The sequence below is a fragment of the Pseudophryne corroboree genome, chromosome 2 (genome assembly GCF_028390025.1).
Source record: "Pseudophryne corroboree isolate aPseCor3 chromosome 2, aPseCor3.hap2, whole genome shotgun sequence".
NCBI classification, from domain to species: domain Eukaryota; kingdom Metazoa; phylum Chordata; class Amphibia; order Anura; family Myobatrachidae; genus Pseudophryne; species Pseudophryne corroboree.
Window position 1 is genome coordinate 684,632,946 of NC_086445.1, and position 23,527 is coordinate 684,656,472.

The window sequence follows — 23,527 nt, forward strand, 5'->3', positions numbered from 1 at the left end:
CAACACTCCACAGAGACAGCACTGACTAAAGTGGTTAATGATTTGGTCACTACGAAGTCTAAAGGCCATTACTCACTACTTATTCTTCTAGATCTATCTGCTGCATTTGACACTGTAGACCACTCTCTTCTCATACAGACATTACAATCCCTAGGTCTTAAAGACACAGCCCTTTCTTGGTTCCTATCCTACCTATCTAATCGCTCCTTCAGTGTTCACTTCTCTGAATCTACCTCCTCTTCGCTACCTCTTTCAGTTGGAGTACCGCAGGGCTCAGTCTTGGGTCCTCTGCTTTTCTCTATCTATACCTCATCTCTTGGTAAACTAATCAGCTCTTTTGGTTTTCAGTATCATCTGTACGCAGATGATACTCAAATCTACCTATCCTCCCCTGACTTGTCCCTATCTGTACTGGACCGTGTCACTGAATGCCTTTCTGCCATCTCATCCTGGATGACATCTCGTCACCTCAAACTGAATATTTCAAAGACAGAGTTAATTATATTTCCACCGGCCAATAGTAGGTACCAACCTGATATCTATCACTGTTGAAAACTCGACTATCTACCCTACCCCACAAGCTCGCTGCCTGGGTGTCATCCTTGACTCTGATCTGTCCTTTGTTCCCCACATTCAATATGTCTCAAGATCATGTTACATGCATCTAAAAAACATATCCAAAATACGACCATACCTTACACAAGACACTGCTAAAACTCTAATCCACGCTCTCATTATCTCCCGCATTGATTATTGCAATAGTCTCCTAACTGGTCTTCCCAAAACGAGACTCTCACCACTACAATCCATTCTGAATGCAGCGGCGAGGCTTATCTTCCTCGCTAGATGTTCATCGTCTGCAGATCCACTCTGTCAGTCCCTCCATTGGTTACCTGTACTCTACCGCATTCAATATAAAATACTTTTACTCACACACAAGGCCATTAACCAAACTACACCAACGTACATCACTTCGCTTATCTCAAAATATCTCCCAACCCGACCTCTTCGCTCTTCACAAGACCTGCGTCTCTCATCCACACTCATTACTCGCTCCCACTCACGATTGCAGGACTTTCATCGGGCTGCACCCACTCTGTGGAATGCCCTACCATGCACAATAAGACTCTCCTCTAGTCTCCAAACCTTCAAGCGTTCCCTGAAAACTCACCTCTTCAGGCAAGCATACCAAATTCCAGAACCGCCCACATAACTTTCATAAACCTTCCTATCAAATTGCATCCACTCTGTACAGTCCACACATATCCTCACATGTCTTCTCATTCTATGCAATAGATAGCACCTTTCCTTATGTACACATGCCTATTTCCCTATAGATTGTAAGCTTGCGAGCAGGGCCTTCCTACCTCTATGACTGTTTGTTATCACCCATTTTGTTATTGTTATTTCAAATTGTAAAGCGCAACGGAATTTGCTGCGCTATATAAGAAACTGTTAATAAATAAATAAATAATCTCTTACATAGTCAAGACGGCCAGACCCGCCATCAAGGGGCATCCAGTGCTGAGCCCGGACTGAGAGGGAGCATGGCTGGCTGCAGTTAGGTTGTGATACACTATGCAATATCGCATAGGATCCACATACATATATGTGTTTATGCTTAATACAGGATACAATGCGCGCTCCTGTGGGTCGTATCCTGCATCGCACGTCGGACAAGCAGGTCCGATGTGTGATATTGCTTATGAGGGCCGAATGCCGCATGGCCCCGCCATGGTTTTAATCAATCCTTCAAATCTTGCCAACTGAGTCTAAATATTATACTCCATCAATTTTGCCTGCCGACTGATGGATTTGAGTGAACCTACATACTATATGAGCTCTAGTTTAGATGTGCTCAATGCTTAAGTGTTCATGAGTTCCAAAAATATGGTTTTGTAAATGTGCAGAGAAGTCAGCAATGTTGCAGAGGGTATCTGCAGGGCCACCATAAGGGCACAAATGTCCCGGGCCAGGGAGTGTGGAAGGCCCCGGCCATCCGCTGCTTCCGCTGCTACTGAGAGGGCCTTGGCTGGAAGTATTGAAAAGGTCCCTCCTTAAATGGCCACCACCTCAGAGGAGACAGTTATTTTAAATGCTAGAGGAGGCGGTGGAAGTTTAGAGAGGGGCATTTTCAAATGGTTGAATAGGCAGGCGTGTACAGCACCCCCTGCCGGGACCATGGACCCGCGACTGCAGCCAGGGAGGGGTTACCCTGACAAAGAGCAGGACCCCCCTGACAGGGCATAACTGTGGGGGTATAGTGTGGTGACAGGGCATGGGCATTACTGTGGGGGTATAGTATGGTGTCAGGGGCATTACTGTGGGGGCATAGTATGGTGTCAGGGGCATTACTGTGTGGGGCATGAAAGGTCAACATGTAAAAGTGCTTATGGTTGACAGGCACAAAAGGTCGACATGTTCAAATGGTCGACACATTTATGCTTGACGCAGCTTTTTGGGTGGTTTTAGCATTTGAATCAACTTTTTCATACTTTACTGTCCATGTGGACTATGACTGGGAATAGCAGCCTGAAACATGGCGAGCGAAGCGAGGAGACACAATAGTCTAATTGGGGTTCCATGTTCTTTCACAGTGAAAATGACACCAGTCACGAATGTGTACCCCCCTCCTCCCAACTCAGAGCCATTTTAACAAATGGCAGGCATGTGTGCAAAGGACCCCCACACTACTGCTTACTGTGCTATTTTGCTGCAATGTTTTCATAAAGATGTTACATGCTCAGTAGATAGCAAAGACTATGGCACAATGCTATCTTTCAAAAACCATTTCCACTGGCAATTGGTAAAGGGAAAGGGGGGTCTGTGGCCCCACACAGTGGAAGAGTCTGTTCTGGGTGCATGGTATGCAGCCCCTCCCATAGGCTATTGTACTGTGTTTTTTCAGGGGATGTGGCCTCATCTACTTTATAGCGACTAGCACGCCCCTAATATGACACACGCCAAATCTTGTATTAGAAGTGACTTGGTTTTGTACCAATTTAAGAATGTTAAATGTTGGAAGGCATGTGAATGGAGTGAGGTGAATTGGCACCAGAAGTGTTCGAGTAAGGTAACAACAGCCATATAGAAGAAGAGAAGAGAAAGAGATATATAGTGATAATTTTAAATTCTTTTGTTTGCAGAAAGCTTCTGCCCATGTCACTGAGTTACGTTTCAGAGAATGTAGTCGGAAGATTTCCTGAGCCCGTTTATTTAAAATTAAAATAGTACACTACTACCCCTGCTGTATTTGCACTTTACACACTTTGCGGTTATTAAACCTGCAGGTCATATCATCATCATTTATTTGTAAGCTGCCACAAAACTCTGCACTGCTACATAGTCATAACCAACCAGCAATGGAGCAGGGCTCTATGATGCCCTTTGCCAGCCCCACCCACAAACACATGACATCACACTAAAGCAGGGGCAGATTGTGATGGAAAACCAGCTCGGGAAATTTTTACTCACTTCTCATAGGGCGTGATTCTGAGACAGAGGCAGTTATGGCCTCCTTGCATCTTTTACTCCAGTTGTGTCTGTGACTTTATGCTAATGCTGCTACAAAGGCCATCCCTGGTGTTGCCCAAAAAGCGCTGGGCTGCTGGCAGCCTCTTTAGTAAGTTCTGGATAGCTCTGCAGCAGCATTACCGTTTCAGGCACCTTGCAAGCCTAATGGAGTATGGAGTATTTAATATTCCTATGCTGGTACCAGGGGAAGGCCTACCTTGGAGAGGAAAAACACCTCCATTCTGAACCTCCAACTCTTCTATTTCTGTTCCCTTTTGACAAAATGTTGTTTAAACAAAACATGGCAGCAATAGGTTGAATAAATCACAAACACCAAACAAGAAAGAATTTATAGTGTGGAACCAACACTGTATTTCTGGTTTCCAGTGGGGACTTCCTCTTTAGCTTCCAATGTGCAGCATATATTTTGTATCTATATAAATACAGCAAAACAACTATTTTTAAGCCATACTTTATTAGAACCAATAAAATTAGTTTATTATCACTATTGCTTAACCCTTTTGTTGTGGATGTGGTGAAAGATATATATGTATATATCTCCACAATCCTGGTTTCCATTAATTCCATTAATCATACACTATGTAAGAAGTCCAAGAGCAGAGCAGTTTGTTTCTGGTGGAAGCGGTCATGCTGGAGGATCTGGATTATTAGTTGTTGTGTGGTAATCACCTGGCAACACCAAGGCATATCACCCAGCAGTGCAATGTGGAAAACTAAAGTTTTCTAGAGATGTGGAGCACTCTGAAAGTTTCCCTATCTCCCCTATACTCACCCAAACACGTCATGGCACCCATGGTTGAAAGAAGAGAGTCCCCTCTTCAAACAATATAATCCCTTCATAGTTATTGCCTTGTGATTGTACATGATCATCGGACTACACAAAACACTACCCCTATTATTCCTATAGATTGTAAGCAACTAATTCAAGAAAGTACACTAACCACCAAGGTATAATTTCTGTCGGTATCTAATAAAAAGCATCCACCATTATGTTGCTGGCTGTATGATTAATGCACAAACATGACATTCATCTGTGCATGTGTATTGTGCTTCAACCCAGCGAGGACTCAGCAAAGTCTGGAAGGCTTCGCTGAAGCTGGAAAAGCTTTTGCTGAGTCCCTATTGGCAGAAAAATAGACTTCCCTCTTCTTTGCATCTTAGAACTGCTCCCGTTATAATGACCTACACTGTATTACTTCTCTAATTTATATTCATTCTTCTAATTGCCCAACAGATTTTTTAATGTAAATTGTTTGCATAAAGGCTAACAACATGCATAATGTACACAGAGGGCCTGATGGTTTATGTATTAACCCAATGGTAGGGGAACTGTGATTACGCAGGACCGATTCTGCGCATGTGCAGAAAAGCTTCTGAGTGATCGCTTACTGCCCGCTTTAGCCACAGCATGATTGATATGCTGCAGCATTTGGGGGGAGGCGATGGGGCCCGTGCAGCCACCTCTGTAAGCTTCCGCTTACTCGGATAGTCAAGGGTTGTGAACAGCTTCAGACGCAGCACTCGGATCACAGATGCATGAAGATGCCTCCTGCAGCATAATGATAATAATAATAATAATAATAATAATAATAATAATAATAATTATAATAATACTGTTGATAATCCACCAAGAGTTAGCTAGCTAACTGCATATTCTTTTATCAGAAAGCAAACTACTTCTTATGTTTAACAATGGATGTATATTGTGACTAATACCACTTACAGACTGCCTGAGCCCCATTCACACTACTGTCAGCAGCTTGGCATATTACCCGGTGGGTGACGTCAGCAGGGAGGTGTGCAGGGGTGGCGTTCGGAGATCAGATGATTTCCAAGTGCCACCCGTCCATACAGTGTGAACGGGAAATGGGTCACATCGACCCGGCAACTCATTCACACCGCACAGCGACCTGAGTTGAAACCGTGTAAAACCCTAGTCGCTACCACGGTTGAAATACTGGGATGCTCAACCCGGGATATTTCCCCTGGGCCCTTTCAGACCGCACAGCAACCCAGGTTATGCACACTCATGTGCAATAACCCGGGTTACAAGTTGGCGGGCTGAAAGGGGCATTACACGCTTGCTAAATGAAGCCAGTCAGGCAGGGGCAGGAATCTCCTAGTCCAGAGGTTCCCAAACTTTTTTTTAATCATGGCGACCTAGAGTATCAGAATTTTTTCACTGCACCCCTAGGCCAAAAGTTTCTTTAAGAATTTTAGAAAATAAATAAGTAGATTATGTTTATGTGTCATCCTTAGTTTCTTTAGTGTGGTACAGGACAATATTTGCTTCTGTCCTCATATTTTATAATTGGCAGCCACAAGCACTGGTTGTGTCTATTACTTTGACCAAAAATAGTTTGAATTGGTCCTGGACCACCAATCCAAGGCACCCCTGCTAGTGTCCTGAGGCACCCCAGGGTGCCTAGGCACACAGTTTGGGAACCACTGTCTTTGTCAGATACAGTATACTATAGTTTCCCTTCCTTAAAATAATAAAACATTTCTACTCGTTGTAAACAAAACAATGTAATAGGTCTGATGTATCTTATTTGTATGCAACTGTAAAAATGTAAATAAAAAATAATCTTTAATTCTAAAACCAAAATCAAAACACAGTACCATATTATATATAACCGATAAATAAAACAATATCTAAAATTTGATACTCAAAAACAAAACACAGCAGTGCAAGAACTTGATATGATTGTACGATTGTGATGTCTGTAGGAACTTGTTACGTGTGGTTCATAAGACACAGTTTAAGGTCTGTTAGTGTAATGCTGATAAATAATGCTTTGCTACTGCTTGTTGCTATTTGCTTGGTTGCTACAATAACAGTCTATTTATAGCCTTCATTCAGCAGCAGGTCAGCTCCTCAGAAAGACTGATAGCCTGAAATACTGGGTTGGCAGGTGTGTGTCGGGCAGCTGTGCCGCACTGCTAGAACTCTAGGATCACTCCCACCTTCCAGCCTCCCTGCTCTTGCGCTCATCTCACTAAAATAGGAAAGTAGATAATCTCTTCCTAGCAACACAGCAGCTGTTGAGCAGGCAGAAAATTGGATATTGTGTTTCTTAATTTCAGTTTTGAAAGGATCACTTTTACTTTAAAGCTGCATTGCACTGTGAAAAATGTGGTGTGTTCAGTGGCGTAACTAGAAACTAGAAATGATCTCCCCCCCCCCCCCCCCCCCCATAATGGGCAGTAGTAAAGTGGTGAATCTGCGTGTGAAAGGGGGCATGGCCTTGCTGAAATGGGTGTGGTTTTGCCATAGCTCCCAACTTCTGTCCTTTTTCGAAGAGGGACATGCTGCGCCGAAGGTGCGACTGCGGGCGAAAAGGGGGCAGAGCTTTGGGCAGAGAGCAGGGCCTCTCGGTAAGGGAGCATGGCCTGTTGCTGCGACACCCGTTTTCATCATTTTGGGGGCGTGTCCAGTGCTCCATGAGCTGCTGGACAGCCCCCGGCTCTCCTCCTTGTGCTGTTAGATGCCACCCCCCCCCCCCCCCCCGCCCGCGGGACACTGCGACCCATGGGAGGGACAGCGGGACAGTGTCCAATTAGCGGGACTGTCCCGCTGAAATCGGGACAGTTGGGAGGTATGACTTTGCATGAAGGGGCGTGGTATTGCAGGAAAAGACTACCTTATACCCCAGTTTTGCAACCTGCACGCCCAGACGTTGGCCACCACAGGAAACAAAATAATCCTGATTCATGCCCCTTACATTATTTGTCATTTTTCATCCGTATAGTAATGCCCAGTATACATTATGCCACATACTGTAATGGCCCTTAGACATTATGCCACACACAATAATGCCCATGACACAATATGCCACACACCATAATGCCCCCGACGCATTATGCCACACACAATAATGCCCATGACACAATATGCCACACACCATAATGCCCCCGACACATTATGACACACACCATAATGCCTGTGACACATTATGACAGGCATCGCAATGTCCGTTATACATTATGCCACACACTGCAATGCCCCTGAAACATTATAGCACATACAATACCTGTGACACATTATGACACACACCGCAATGTCAGTGATACATTATGCCACACACTGCAATGACCCTGAGACATTATACCACATACCATAATGCCCGTGATATAGTATTCCACACATCGTAATGCCTGTGACACATACCGCAATGCCCGTTATACCCTATGCCACACACCGCAATGCCCGTTATACATTATGCCACACACCACAATGCCCCTGAGACATTATACCACATACCACAATGCCCGTGATATTGTATGCCACACACCGTAATGCCTGTGACACATTATGCCACACACCACAATGCACATTACACATTAAGTCCTACAGTAAGGCTTCTAATTACTTTTAAATTACCTGCTCGTTGACAGGGGTTTCATGCTCTGGGTTCCATGCACGGTGCCAGGGGTTTTCATGCTCAGAGTGTCATGCTCGTTGCCAGGGATTTCATGCGGTAGGTGTTACGCTTGTTGCCAGAGGTATCATGTGCTGGATTTCAAGCTTGTTGCCACGGGGTAATATTCGTTGCCAGGGGTTTCATGCACTGGGTGTCACGCTCGTTCCTAGGGGGTAATGCTTGTTGCCAGGGATTTCATGAGCTGGTTGTTGTGCTTGTAACCATGGGGTAATGCTTGTTGCCACTGCTGTGTTCCCAGTGCCAGATATTCCCCCACTGTGCCAGGTACACATATGCCCTCAGTGCCAAATATGCCCCCCCCCCCAGTGCCAGGTACACATATACCCCCAGTGCCAAATATGTCCTCCCCCCAGTGCCAGGTACATATACACTCCCCCAGTGCCAAAATATGCTCCCCACATGCCAAATTTGCCCCCCGTGCCAACTATGCCCCCCCCATTGCCAAATATGCCCCTTCAAGAGTGCCAAATATGCTCCCCTCCAGTGCCAGGTACAACCCGCCCCCCTCTGGGCTCCCCCACTGCTGTGCAGTTTTGTGAAGGAGTGTGTGCCTCTCTGTGTGACCCTCCTTCATCTTTGGTGGCAGCGGCGTGTCTGTTTAATGAAGTACCGGTTCGTGAGCCAATCAGAGCTCACGAACAAGCACTTCATTAAACAGACAAGCCGCTGCCACCGGAGATGAAGGAGGGACACACAGGAGAGGCGCGCGCTGTGCCCTCCGTGTCCCTTCTTCCCAGCAGAAATCAGTGGTGGCTAGGGCGCCCCGTAGCCCTGTGCGCCTCCAAGCGCTCGCAGTGGCTGCGGACCCCTAGTTACACAACTGGGTGTTTTCATTGAACAGAAATCATCCGGTTACCTGTAAGCAAGGGCGTAGCTGCCATAGGTGCAGGGAGTGTAGCTGCTATGGGGCCCAGAGTTAAGAGGGGCCCGCTTCCCTGTCAGAGTTTCATGTGGTATATACATTTTTTTTCCCATTGGGTGATACATAGGGGCCCTTTCAAAGTGCTGACTTGGGTCGTACAATATATCTAATTATGCCCCTGGACCTGCTCATTGTAATGTGGTATAAAATGAACTGGGTCGGCATTATAATGTTACATAATATGAACTGAGGCACTGTAATGAAGCACAATAGGAAGCAGAGGCACTGTAGTGTGGCCTAATATGAACTGGGGCACTGTAATGTGGCATAATATGAACTGGGGACACTGTAAGTCATAATGTTAATTGGGGGTACTATTTGGCATAATGTAAACTGGTAGCCCTACAATGTAATATACTATGAACTAGGGCATTACTATGGGGCATAATATTAACTAAGGCACTACTATGGTTCAGAAAATTAACTAGGGCACTACTATGGGGAATAAAATCAACAACAGCTGTAAAGAGGTAACTCTCTAAAAGCATTTGGAAAGGGGGCCCTGCAAAATGTTGCTATGGGGCCCACAAAGTTCTGGCTACGCCCCTGTCTGTAAGAAGACAGATTCAGGGGCTGTGCAGAGATGGACGCAAGTCCGTTTTGCAGATGGATCGTTGTGATATTTAGCACTGCACCGGCCTCCAGAGCAGAACAGTCACATATATGCATTTATGTTGTAACTCCACTTGTGATGCAGGAAAAGTTTAGTGGGTGGGTGCAGTTAGCCAGGGTCGAAACCAGGATTTTTGTCACCAGGGGCAAGGCAGTAATTGGGCACCCAAACCCTCCCCCCCCCCCAAAAAAAAAAAAATAACAAACAAAAAAAAGCAATAAACAAAAAAAAAAACGCTTTCAGACTAAAATATTCAAATTATCACAAATGTGGAAAAAAGGGGATACTATTGGACAATAGTCCCCTATGTGCCTCAAATTCCCTATGTGTCACATGCCCCGCCAGCGTGTTCAACTATATGCTCCTCTGTGTGTCCCCATACATTGAACTATATCATAACACTTCATCACTGCACTACATTCCCTATCCACTGCACTACATCACTATACTACATCCCCTACAAGCTGAACTACATCACTTCGCTACATATCCTATATGCTACACTACATCACTACACTACATCCCCGTATATGCTACACCACATCAGTGCACTACATGCCCCTATATACTGCAATACATTACTACACTACATACCCTATATGGTAGACTACCTCACTACACTACATCCCCCTATAAGCTACACCAAATCTCCCCACCTGGGAGGCATTGCGGAGGTTGACACTGCTAACTGGGGGTACAGTGCGCTTCTATAGCTTGTATGGTGCACCGCATGCTAGTCGCAGCACTGCATGGCAAAGAAGAGAGTCTAAGACAGTAGCAGGCATAGGAGAGATCCCAGGTACTGGAGCTCACCCGCACAGTGACAGAGCCAGCTGCGGGCAGACAGGTGGGTTAGAAACATTGCCCCAGGAGCTGTCTGCTGTCTCACTGGAGCAGCACAGATGTGCCGGTAAAAAAAGAGAAACCCTGCTCCTCTGTAACTCCTTGGCTCCCCCTCAAATCCTGCACCCGGGGCGCATGCCCCCTTAGACCATCCCCTAGTTACGGCCCTGAGTTGGCATCGTACGCTATGATGCGTATGAAGAGATCCATCAGATCGGAGAGACATGGACGCAAACAAGCATAGAACTCAGTTTACAGGCGAATATCTAATGCTATTTCCATTCAGGCACTGCAGTTGTGATAGCAGCAATCCTGATTCGGGCCCTGAATTTTTCTTTAGGATTTTGAGTCAAGCTGCTTTCTGTAATTTAGAATGCTCAGCATTGTATGATTACCACGGCAACCATAATCATATTATATATGATCACATTCGACATCAGTTTCAGGAAACATAGCTACAGGGGTTCCACCAAAACTTTTAACTTTAGGAAGACTAATTTCAGTATGCTTAGATGTGCACTTAACGACATAGAGTGGGAGGTTCTGTTTAATAACAAGAACACTTTGGAAATGTGGGATGTTTTAAAAGGGTTGCTGGATAGCAATATTCATAACTTTATTCCCATGAGCAGTAAACGCAGGAGTATTAAACTCAAACCGATGAGGCTTAACAAGAAGGTTAAGGCAGAAATGGATAAAAAAAGCGGGCTTTCAAAGCATTTAAATCTAATGGAAAGGAGGAGTCTTTCAAGTATTACAAGGAGTGTAATAAGAAATGCAAAAAAGCAATAAGAGCAGCTAAAATGGAAAATGAAAAGCAAATCGCTATAGAGAGTAAAACCAATCCTAAAAAGTTTTTTAAATACATAAACGGTAAAAGGTTAAAAAAGGAGAATATAGGTCCATTAAAAGATGAATTAGGATAATTGATAAATGATGATGAAATAAAAGCGGAAATACTGAACAAATTCTTTTCATCAGTATTCACCAGTGAAGAACTGATGGTGGGAGTAGAGCATAACAATTGTGACAGTAATGATTCATGGTTAGATACTTGTTTAAGCGAAGAAGTAGTCCGGGAGAGACTAAGCAAAATTAAGATGAATAAATCACCTGGTCCTGATGGGCTTCACCCGAGGGTTCTTATGGAGCTTAGTTCACAACTAGCACGACCCCTATACTTGATTTTCAATAGTTCAATTAGATCAGGCATGGTACCGAAGGATTGGCATATAGCTGAGGTAGTGCCATTATTTAAAAAGGGATCCAAAAATCTTCAGGGAAACTATAGACCAGTTAGTTTAACATCTATAGTGGGGATAATATTGGAAGGAATTCTAAGTGACGTCATACAGGAGTATCTACAGTCCGCTAGGATTATTAGCATGGGTTTGTGAGGGACAGGTCATGTCAGACTAACTTAATTAGCTTCTACGAGGAAGTAAGCAATAATCTTGATCAAGGAAAAGCAGTGGATGTGGTCTTCCTAGATTTTGCAAAAGCCTTCGATACAGTTCCTCACAGGAGACTGATGATCAAATTAAAGGTGCTTGGCCTAGGAAAAACTATTTGCACATGGAAAAGCAACTGGTTGGATAGCAGGGTAAAGCGAGTAGTGGTCAACGGGAAGTCCTCAACCTGGTCCCCAGTAGTCAGCGGAATATCACAAGGTTCTGTACTCGGACCACTACTGTTCAACATATTTATCAATGACCTAGAAATAGGCCTGGAAAGCACAGTGTCAATCTTTGCAGATGATACTAAACTGTGTAAGGTAATTAATTCAGAATTGGATGTGGCGTCTAAATGGAAAATGAGGTTCAATACAGACAAATGCAAGGTTATGCATTTTGGGACTAAAAACAAATTTGCATCCTACATATTAAATGGGGAACGCCTAGGGGAAACAGAGTTGGAAAAAGATTTGGGGGTATTCATTGATAATAGGCTTAATAACCATACACAATGTCAAAACGCAGTAAAGAAGGCAAATAAGGTGCTAGCGTGCATAAAAAGGGAAATTGAGACAAGGGACCTGGATGCAGTGGCGTGCGGTGAGGTCAGTGGCTGGTGAGGCACTACAGCCATAATGTCCGCCATATCCTGCCGATGACCCCTACCGCTGCCGAGCCAATGCCCGCTACTGCCTCTGAGCTGATGCCACCGCCAATGGCTTACAAACTTGTCCACCATCAACTGACCCAGCCCTCTGCTACTAATTTGCATCTCAGTCCGATGCCACCAATGCCCGATGCCAGCCTGCTCATCATACTTGTGATATATTGTACATTTTTATAGAAAAAAAATTAAGATTAGTGTTTGGGACTGGGAAGGGAGTGGGAGGAGGACATGAATGCAATTTTTTGTCCAGGGCTTCCATTAACTTAATGGAGAAAAGTCTGAATGGGTAAAAAAAAAGTAAAAAAAAAAAAAATGCGTGACGTCCCTCCTCCTAAGTATAACCAGCCTCAGGCTCTTTGAGCCATTCCTGGCTGTTTAAATACTGGGGAAAAATTGGACAGGGGTTCCCCGTATTTAGACAACCAGCATCGGGCTCTTAGTCTGGTCCTGGTTCCAAAAATACGGGGGACAAAAGATGTAGGGGTCCCCCGTATTTTTAAAACCAGCACCGGGCTCCACTAGCCAGGGACATAATGCCACAGCCGGGGGACACATTTTGTGTAGGTCCCTGCGGCCATGGCATTATCCCCCCAACTAGTCACCACTGCCCGGGGTTCCCTGGAGGAGTGGGGACCCCTTAAATCAAGGGGTCCCCCCCTCCAGACACCCAAGGGCCAGGGGTGAAGCCCGAGGCTGTCCCCGGCACCCCTGGGCGGTGGGTGGGTGCCAGGCTGATAGTCATAAGTGTGTAAAAAAAAAAGAATATTGTTTTTTGTTGTGGAAATACAAGGCCCAGCAAACCTCCCCCACTTGCTGGTACTTGGAGAACCTCAAGTACCAGCATGCGGGGAAATAACGGGCCCGCTGGCACCTGTAGTTCTAAAACAAAAAAAATACCCAAATAAAAACACAGCACACACACCGTAAAAGTAAAAATTTATTAAAACACCCTTACACACTCACACATACTTACCTACATCCCACGCCGGTCACGTCCACTTGTCCATGTAGAATCCAATAGGGCCGGTACCTGTAAAAATGAAAATTATACTTACAAACAAAGTAATCCACAGGAGGAGAGAGAGAGAGAGAGAGAGAGAGAGAGAGAGAGAGAGAGAGAAAAATAATTGAATATTATGCACTTACTGACGCGGAAAGACGTTGGCACAGACAGGGGAGAGTGCTGCTGCTGGCTGGGAGGATGAAGCAGGTGCCCCCAAAAGTTGTGAGCCCAGTAGCAGTGCCCCCAGTAGTTGTGACCCCAGTAGTAGTGCCCCAGTCGCTGTGCCCCCAGTTGCTGTGCCCCTTGTACCTGTGACCCCTGTAGCTGTGCCCCCAGTTGTTGTGCCCCCAGTTGCTGTGCCCCCAGTAGTTGACCCCTGTAGTTGTGCCTCCAGTTGCTGTGCCCCCTGTAGCTTTGCCCCCAGTAGCTGTGCCCCTTGTAGCTGTGCCCCCTGTAGCAGTGCACCGAGTAGTTGTGACCCCTGTAGTTGTGCCTCCAGTTGCTGTGCCCCCTCACTGTGCCCCCAGTAGTTGTGCCCCCAGTTGCTGTGCCCCTTGTAGCTGTGCCCCCAGTAGTTGTGACCCCTGTAGTTGTGACCCCCAGTTGCTGTGCCCCCTCGCTGTGCCCCCAGTAGTTGACCCCTGTAGTTATGCCCCCGCTTGATGTGCCCCCTGTAGTTTTGCCCCCAGTAGCTGTGCCCCTTGTAGCTGTGCCCCCTGTAGCTGTGCCCCCTAGCTGTGCCCATTGTAGCAGTACCCCAGTTACTGTGCCCATTGAAGCAGTGCCCCCAGTTGCTGTGCCCCTTGTAGCAGTGCCCCTAGTTGCCGTGCCCCCAATTGCTGTGCCCTAGTTGCTATGCCCCTAGTTGCTGTGCCCCCAGTTGCTGTGCCCCCTGTAGCTGTGCCCCTTGTAGCAGTGCCCCCTGTTGCTGTGCCCCTTGTAGCAGTGCCCCCAGTTGCTGTGCCCCTTGTAGCAGTGCCCCCTGTAGCAGTGCCTCTAGTTGCTGTGTCCCCAGTTGCTGTGCTCCTAGTTGTTGTGCCCCCAGTTGCTGTGCCCCTTGTAGCAGTGCCCCCTGTAGCAGTGCCCCTTGTAGCAGTGCCCCTTGTAGCAGTGCCCCCTGTAGCTGTGCCCCTTGTAGCAGTGCCCCCTGTAGCTGTGCCCCTTGTAGCCGTGCCCCTTGTAGCCGTGCCCCTTGTAGCAGTGCCACCTGTAGCAGTGCCCCTAGTTGCTGTGCCCCAGTTGATGTGCCCCTTGTAGCAGTGCCCCCTGTTGCTGTGCCCCTTATAGCCGTGCCCTTTGTAGCAGTGTCCCTAGTTGCTGTGCCCCCATTTGCTATGCCCCGTAGCTGTGCCAGTGCCCCCGTAGCGCCGCAAACACATAAAAAAAACCACACACACACACACACACACACACACACACACACACACACACACATACTTACCGCTCCTGCTGCGCTGTCCTCCGTCTCCGGCCGCCGGCTCCTCAGCGCCGCTCAGACACTAGGGGTCAATTATGACCTCTAGTGTCATTCAGCGACGCCGGCTGCAGCGGGCGCCCACACAGCCCACGGCGCCTGCTGCAGCCGGGGACGGGGGGATTGGACAGCGGATCCAGCACTAGATCCGCTGGGCCAATCAAATCTGGGGGTCTGACAGGGGCGTGCATTCATCGGGGCTGAATGCACGCCCCTGTCATTGAGGCATCGGTAAAGGTGCCGCTTCCCCATGCGTTTGCAATGGGCTTTCACAGCCCATTGCTGCGCCCTGCCCCCTGCTGGGACTTTAATGTTAGCAGCGGGAGGCACCTCTCCCGCTGCCTCCCACCTGTCCCTCACACGCAGCCACAGGGGGGAAGGGAATTATTAAAATAATAAAAAAGATATTTATAACAGACTGTGTTATAAATATCTTCTTTTTATTATTTTAATCATTATGACAGGGGAGGCACTGCCTCCCTTGCCTCCCCTGACTGCACATCCCGGCTTGGATGTAATCATGCCGCTGCATAAGGCATTGGTACATCCGCACCTGGAATATTGGGGGTGATTCCGAGTTGTTCGCTCGCTAGCTGCTTTTAGCAGCATTGCACACGCTAAGCCGCCGCCCTCTGGGAGTGTATCTTAGCTTAGCAGAATTGCGAACGAAAGATTAGCAGAATTGCGAATAGAAATATCTTAGCACTTTCTGAGTAGCTCCAGACTTACTCAGCCATTGCGACCAGCTCAGTCCTTTTCGTTCCTGGTTTGACGTCACAAACACACCCAGCGTTTGCCCAACCACTCCCCCGTTTCTCCAGCCACTCCCGCGTTTTGCAACTCAAACGCCTGTATTTTTCCGCACACTCCCATAAAACGGCCAGTTTCCGCCCAGAAACACCCACTTCCTGTCAATCACACTACGATCAGCGCAGCGATGAAAAAGCTTTGTTATGCCGTGAGTAAAATACCTAACTTTTGTGTAAAATAACTAAGCGCATGCGCTCTGCGAACCTTGCGCATGCGCAGTAAGCGACTAATCGCAGTATAGCGAAAATTGGCAACGAGCGAACAACTCGGAATGACCCCCATTGTGTTCAGCTTTGGGCACCATTATATAAAAAAGACATCAGTGAACTCGAAACTGTTCAAAGGCGAGCTACTAAATTAATTAAAGGCCTAGAAGGACTGGACTATAAGGAAATACTTACTAGGCTGAATATGTATACACTAGAAAAGAGGCGCCTAAGAGGAGATATTATTAATATCTTCAAATATGTAAAGGGACATCACAAAGAGTTATCAGAGGAATTATTTATTAAAAGAACACAGTTTAGGACACGTGGGCACTCGCTGCGACTGGAGGAGAGAAAGTTCCGAACGCAACGGAGGAAAGGGTTCTTCACTGTTAGGGCAATCAGGATGTGGAATTCCCAGCCAGGGAAGGTGGTAATGGCGTACTCTGTAATTGGATTTAAAAAAGGAATGGATAAATTTCTGAATGAAAAAGCTATCCAAGTGCTGAGGGCGCGGTCTGAGTTGTCTCTTTTCTTGTCAGAGTGCACGGCTAAGACCCTTCAGAGGCTTAACCAGTCCTTCTATGAGAAGGGAGATAAAGCGGATAGGATGCTGGCATCCCGTCTACGAGCACAACGCTCTCGGAATAATATCCTGGCGGTGCATACAACGTCAGGTGAGATCACGTATACCCCGGATGCCATAAATAAAGCATTTCAGGAGTTTTATGCTCAGCTCTATAATTTAAATCCTGACAATCCAGGTTCTGGCCCCCCAGATGTCTTAATCTCTGAATTCTTGTGTAAGGCGAAACTCCCCAAATTGTCTGACGGTGCTTCTTCAGAATTGAATAGAGATATAACAGATGAGGAAATGGCTGCCGTCCTGAAGTCCTTTAAATCTTCCAAGGCTCCAGGGCCCGATGGCTTCTCGGCATCATATTATAAGAAATTTGCTCCCATCTTAATCCCACGTCTCAGAGTATTGTTCAATGCTGTACTGCATGGCACCCCATTCCCGAGCACCATGCTGGAGGCCAGAATAATAGTTATCCACAAAGAGGGTAGAGACCCTCGAGATTGCACTAGCTATCGGCCGATATCCCTTTTGAATCTGGACATTAAGCTCTATGCCAAAATTTTAGCTACCCGTCTCAATGGCATGCTCCCTGGCCTGATTCATTATGATCAGGTCGGTTTTATTCCTGGCCGTCAGGCCAGGGATAACACTAGAAGAGTGATAGATCTAATACAACGACTGAACTGCAGACACACCCCGTCTATTGTCCTTTCACTAGACGCTGAGAAGCCGTTCGACCGTATATCGTGGACCTTCTTGTTTCAGACCCTGCAGGCGTTTGGGATATCGGCTGAATTTTTGACGGGGGTCTCTGCCCTCTACTCCTCCCCTATAGCTAAGGTCCTCACTAACGGAGTGCTGTCCGCTCCCTTCCCATTGTCCAACGGTACGAGGCAGGGCTGTCCCCTCTCCCCCCTGGTGTTTGCCATGGTCATAGAACCCCTGGCTGCTGTGATAAGGAACTCTGGTAAAATCTGGGGAGTGAAGGTGGGCTCGCAGGAGTTTAAGATCTCCCTTTTTGCAGATGATGTACTGCTGTCCCTCACTCAGCCACGGTCTTCGCTCCCTGCCTAGTATCAGATTATAGAGGAATATGGTTCCCTATCGGGATATAAAATTAATTTTGTTAAATCTGAAGCCATGTTATTACATGTTTCAGGAGACCTTAAACGTGATCTACAGGCCTCCTATAACCTTCGCTGGCAAACCAATAAGATCTAGTACTTATGAGTCTATATCACATCTCACTATAGCTCCCTATTTCTGAAAACTTCCCACGCATGTTTGCTAAGATCAAATGTGACCTGTCGAGATGGAAGTCCCATATCATATCCTTGCTGGGTAGGATAGTTGCCCTCAAAATGACAGTCATGCCGCAACTTCTCTACCTCTTTCAAACTTTACCTATCAAGGTTCCGGAGAGGGTTCGAAGGGGTGCCCAGGCCTCATTTGTGAAGTTTGTATGGAACGATAAACCTCCAAGAATAGCTTTTGCAGTTCTCCGACTCCCTCGTTCCGCAGGTGGCCGGGGATTCCCGGATGTCAGGTTTTATTACCTGGCTAGTCACCTGAGCCGCAATAAATGGTGGCAAACTGCTCAAATCAAGCTGGTAACAATCCTCAGGTGCTGCGGGAGGGGGTTACTCTAGACAAGAAAAACAAAAGGGATTTTTCCCACGCACTCTGCTGGCTGTTAGTAAGAAGAACTATATACTATGTAATAATAGAAAATGTAGAACTCTTCGTTACATATGTTTTGCAAAAGATATGATAAGCCTCCAGGCCACTTCACGGTTGCTCTATTACTGGAGGTCCCTAACTAAGCATAAGTCCAGGGCTTGGACCCCACAAAGTCGGCTCAGGCCCGACCACCCTAGGGCAGCACACCATTGAAATACTAAAGTGTTAATATGTGTTATGAAAGAAGCAGAAGCTATGGGTTAGAAAGTGCTACAGAAATAAGGGTGTTAATAAAATACTCAAAAGAGTAATATTAGTGAAAAAATAGGAGTGTTACATAAGTGCTAAATAAATTATATGGCGTGCTGCCCCAAGGTAGCCCAGTCACACCAGACCTGAGGGGTACCACTCCCCAAACTCACACACAGCATAATAATAATAATAATAATAATAATAATAATCACTATGGGTCATACAATTGCTTAATGTACGGCCACATGATAATGGCACATACAAAACATATCCAGATTGAGAGCTGGCTTACCTGGAGGCACCCCTGTATCCTCCAAATGGCACCACAGGACCCAGCATGCCCTATATTCTGAAAACTTCCCACGCATGTTCGCTAAGATCAAATGTGACCTGTCGAGATGGAAGTCCCATATCATATCCTGGCTGGGTAGGATAGTTGCCCTCAAAATGACAGTCATGCCGCAACTTCTCTACCTCTTTCAAACTTTACCTGTCAAGGTTCCGGAGAGGGTTCTTAGGGATGCCCAGGCCTCATTTGTGAAGTTTGTATGGAACGATAAACCTCCAAGAATAGCTTTTGCAGTTCTCCAACTCCCTCGTTCCGCAGGTGGCCGGGGATTCCCGGATGTCAGGTTTTATTACCTGGCTAGTCACCTGAGCCAAATAGTGGCTTCCTTTGTGCCCCGTGGCTCTATTGCCTGGGTGGACATGGCGGCTCTCTTCCCGTTCTTTGGCTTTGCTTTGGGGCCTGGGCAAACCGTACCAGCTCACTCTGGCTGACTCTTCTCCGTCTCTCAAATTCCATCTCTCTATCTGGCATAACTCCCTCACGAAATATAAACTGTCCTCCCCCTGCTCCCCTCTCACCCCCCTATGGGATAATCCTGCCTTTCCCGCCGGGGTTTCAACCCTTCGTTTCACCCCCTGGTTTAGTGCGGGAGTCCATGTGGTACATGATCTCTTCCTCCAGGATAGCTGGATGACGATAACCGATATCAAATGTAAGTTTTCCACTCTCTCCCCTCCCTTCTTTGAATATTTCCAGATCCGACTCTTCCTATTCTCCCTCCCTCAACTCGAAGTCCAGCGGGATCTCACCCCCTTTGAATCTCTTTGCACCACGAAACCTATATGTAGAGGTCTAATTTTGCTAGTATACTTAATGTTAGTTGGGGCTTCCTCGGGCCCGCAGACTCGCCATGAACGGGAGAGGGACCTGGGCCCCCCGTCGGATGATGCCTGTTGGGAGGAGATACGAGAGGGCATTGCTAAAAGCTCTCTCTCAACTCGACTTAAGGAAACATCCTATAAATTGTATCACCGGTGGTATTATACCCCGGATAAATTGTCTAGGATGTTCCCTTCTGCCACCCCGGTTTGTTGGCGAGGATGTGGTCATCGGGGAACCCTCCTCCATATTTGGTGGACTTGCCCCCGTATAGCTCACTTTTGGAATAAGGTGCTTGACTTATTGAAGTCCCTCTCTGGCCTTCCCCTCGGGTTGGACCCTTGGGTATTTTTGTTGGCGCAGTCGTACCCGGATCTTGACCCGCTCCTGAATAAGCTGTTTTCCCATATAATGGTGGCAGCTAAATCCTTGGTAGCCAAGAACTGGAAGTCTCCCGATGCCCCTACGGTTTCTGCGCTAAATAATTACATTTGGTTCGTGGCTGGCATGGAAAGGATCACTTACTATCTGCATGACTGTCCACACAAATTTTAACTAGTGTGGAGCCCTTGACTGCTTCAGATGTCCCCCCCTACTTGATACTCTGACTGCCCCCCTGATCGGACCTTCTGGATCTGTCTGCCGCGCTGCACCTGGCTCCTCCCTCCGGATGCTTACCTACCATTCCTAGCAGTTTCTCGGTGGATGGGAAGTAACTTTTTTTACATGTACACTTGTATACTGTTATATTCACACACATATATGTTTGGTATACCTTTTAAAGTATGGCTTAGATCGGCCTGGTATGGCCCGATTGTGTTTGCTCTTTTCTCCTTCTCCTCCCCTCCCCGTTTCCTCCTTTCCCTCTTCTGCTGCTCCCCTTCTTTTTTCTTCCCTGTTTGTCTGTCGTCCCCCCCTCGTGGGACCCCCCCCCCCCCTTCTTATGTGTTGAATTCATTCTTGAAAATTTTTTAGGAGAACCTTTTGTATTTTGTTGTACGCCTAATTGTATTTCGCGCAATTGATTGTTTCTCCTATTATAAATAAAAAGTTTAAAAAAGAAAAAGAAAAAGCTATCCAAGGTTATAATACTTAAAATATCAACGTGGTTAATCCGGGGTAACATGAGTTATAGTAGCTAACTAGTCATAAAACATTATTCAGCAAGTATATAGAATCATCACAACTTAAAACAGGTTGAACACGATGGGCAATTTGCCTCTATTAAACCTCAAATACTATGTTACTATGTATGGGGACAGCTGACTGAAACACAGGATTCCATAGGAATCTTTTTCGATGACACGTCATGGGGGAAGAAACATTGCTTATTTTTCTCATACCCCATAGTGATTTGCTTGCCATAATGCCCAGGATCCACCTGGAGCTCACAGCTAATTGAAACTGCCCCTGAATGTAGTGATTAGTGAAGCTTTGTACACTATTCTAAGCATGCACCCTCATCCTCCTCCTTCCTCTGCCATCATGTGACCACCTAAAGGTCCATGATTAAGAGATCAGGACACACTCTCCTGTGAACACAAGGCTGGGGAACACAGCAACCCTGCCTGCCTTCTGCACTGAGCTTTGGAGCATTCAAGGTCCGCTGGTGCAGAAGCAGAGTTAATATGAGAGGTGGATGCCTTGTTTATATCTGTTGTGTGTGGTCTACAACACCCATAGAGGTGGCAGATAGATATGCATCCAACACAGAGTACTTTTCCCGGCATGCTTCGGGGGATGGTGTCACACTCCTCAAACCGGCAGTGCCAGAACGTGGAGGCCCGGTGCAGAGATAAAGAGACCAGGGGCAATATTTACTAATATTCATGTTTGAGTCGGTTTGTGTAGTGTTTAAACTCGTTTTGTATCGGGTGCATTTTCATGCAACTTTTTTAATCCATATACGCAAAGTTACGAAGCAGTCGACTTTATGGTTGTCTTGTTTTCCGATGTCGATGGCAGTCGGTTTTTTTTGGCACATTTACGGCCGTCATTGTCGTTTGCGTACGTATTTTTGTTGTATTTGCTGTTTTTTTTCCTAAGTTAAACGCGGCAGGGTTTTTTTTTTCCCGCGGCCGCATTTTCACTTTCAGTTTCGATTTTCATCCCCGTTCGTGATTGGTTGTGTTTCAGATGGTAGGAGTGTATGTGCGCAACCATATAAATACACCCCAAACCGTCCGCACCTCGTGGGTTTAGTTAGTGGTGAGGAGGAGGGAGGTTGTGCTGTGGAGGTAGGTGAATTTGTGGTTTGGTGAGGAGTGTTGGTAGCGATTTCTGAGTGTGGTATTGTGTTTGAAAGTTGTCTTGTCATTCTTGTTGTCTTGTATTTTGTGGTTTTGTCTCATTTTTAGTCCAAGTTATTTTTCTTTATAGTCCCTTGTCAGTGTGTGTGTGTGTGTGTGTGTGTGTGTGTGTGTGTGTGTGTGTGAGTTGTGTAGTGGTAGTGGAGGAGTGTGTTGTTGTTTTTTTCCCCCCTGTGTTAACTGTTTAGACAGACAATTATGTGTGACTCAGAGGTGGGTGAGGTGGAGGGTGTGAGTGAGGGGGAGGAGGTTGGTCAGGTGGAGGAGGTGAGTGTTAGTGAGGTTAGTGAGGTGGAGGAGGTGGGTGAGGTTGCTGCAGCAGCCTCAAGTGATAGTGACAGTCAGAGTGCTCCGCAGCCACGCACCACTACTAAGACTGGGCGGAATGTAAAGTTTAGTTTTGCTGAAAATGTGGCATTGGTGCGTGAGCTGATGAAGTATCAGAGGCAGCTATTTGGCCCTGAGTCCGCCAAGGTGCCAACACGGAGGAAGACGGTGTTGTGGGCGAAAGTTGTTGCTGCTGTCAATAGTGAGGGGGTGGTCAAGCGGACGGAGGACACGTGCCACAAACGGTACTATGACATAAAGCGACGTGTCAAGTCCAAAATGGCCAAGGAGGCCAGGTCGGCTCGGAAAACCGATGGTGGGCAGCCCTATATTGCAAGTTATCTGGAGTATGAGGAGCCCATGCAGAGTGTAATCCCTCCAGAAGTTGTCTCTGCAACCCATGTCCGGGATTCAGATAGGCCCAGGAAGAATGGTGAGCATGTGTATTTGCATTTACATTCTATGGGGGTTTTTTTTGTTTTGTTTTTAAATGTGTGTCATGTGACGTTGCATATTACTCCCATCTTCAAGTGTGTGTCAGCAAATACATTGTTTTGGTTAATGTTTTATACAAAAGCCAATGTAACATCTTACAATAAAGTAAGATGTTACATTGGCTTTTGTATAAAAGTATGTCATGTGTTTTTCTGTCAGATATTTTGCATGTGTAGTTTGGACTTGGTGTGTCTCTGAATTGTCCTGCAATAATGTTTTCCTTTTGGCCGTTTTTTCAGTTAAAAATGTTTTATATTTAAGTGATCCATGTGCAATGTTTAAAAAAACAGTGGTTGTCATGTTAGAGGCTGGAGTACTGGAAAGTGGTTTGGAAACCACTTACATGTGTAATGTCATTTTTAGATAATGTTAATTATTTAATTAAAAAAACAATACTTTTTGTTTGTTTTTTTGCTTGTATTTGTACCGTGACGCCACACTGCAGTGTAATTTTTATATAAATTGCTGCATTTTGTTTTTGCTCATATAGTGGTAATGTGTCTTTGGAGTGCCACATCACAGAGCAATTTATATATTGCATCTGTAATATTTTTCCTTTCAATACAAAATGAAGTTGTGTGTGTTTTTATTTTTGTTTTTTTTTCTTCAACTTGTGGCCTATGTCAGTGTCCTGTACATGTTTTCCTGTGTTGATGTTGCCATAGTGCATATGTGTTTTGGTCAATGTTTTTTTTAATTTTTATTTTATTTCTGGTCCTTATGTTTTTTATAAATAAAAAACAAG

The 23,527-nt window shown here is 46.0% G+C and overlaps 1 pseudogene; it reads left to right on the forward strand.

Annotated features, from left to right (window-relative positions):
• The first annotated feature begins 420 nt into the window (after positions 1 to 420).
• LOC135051080 (uncharacterized) lies at positions 421 to 1,408 on the forward strand (annotated as a pseudogene).
• The last annotated feature ends 22,119 nt before the right edge of the window (positions 1,409 to 23,527 follow it).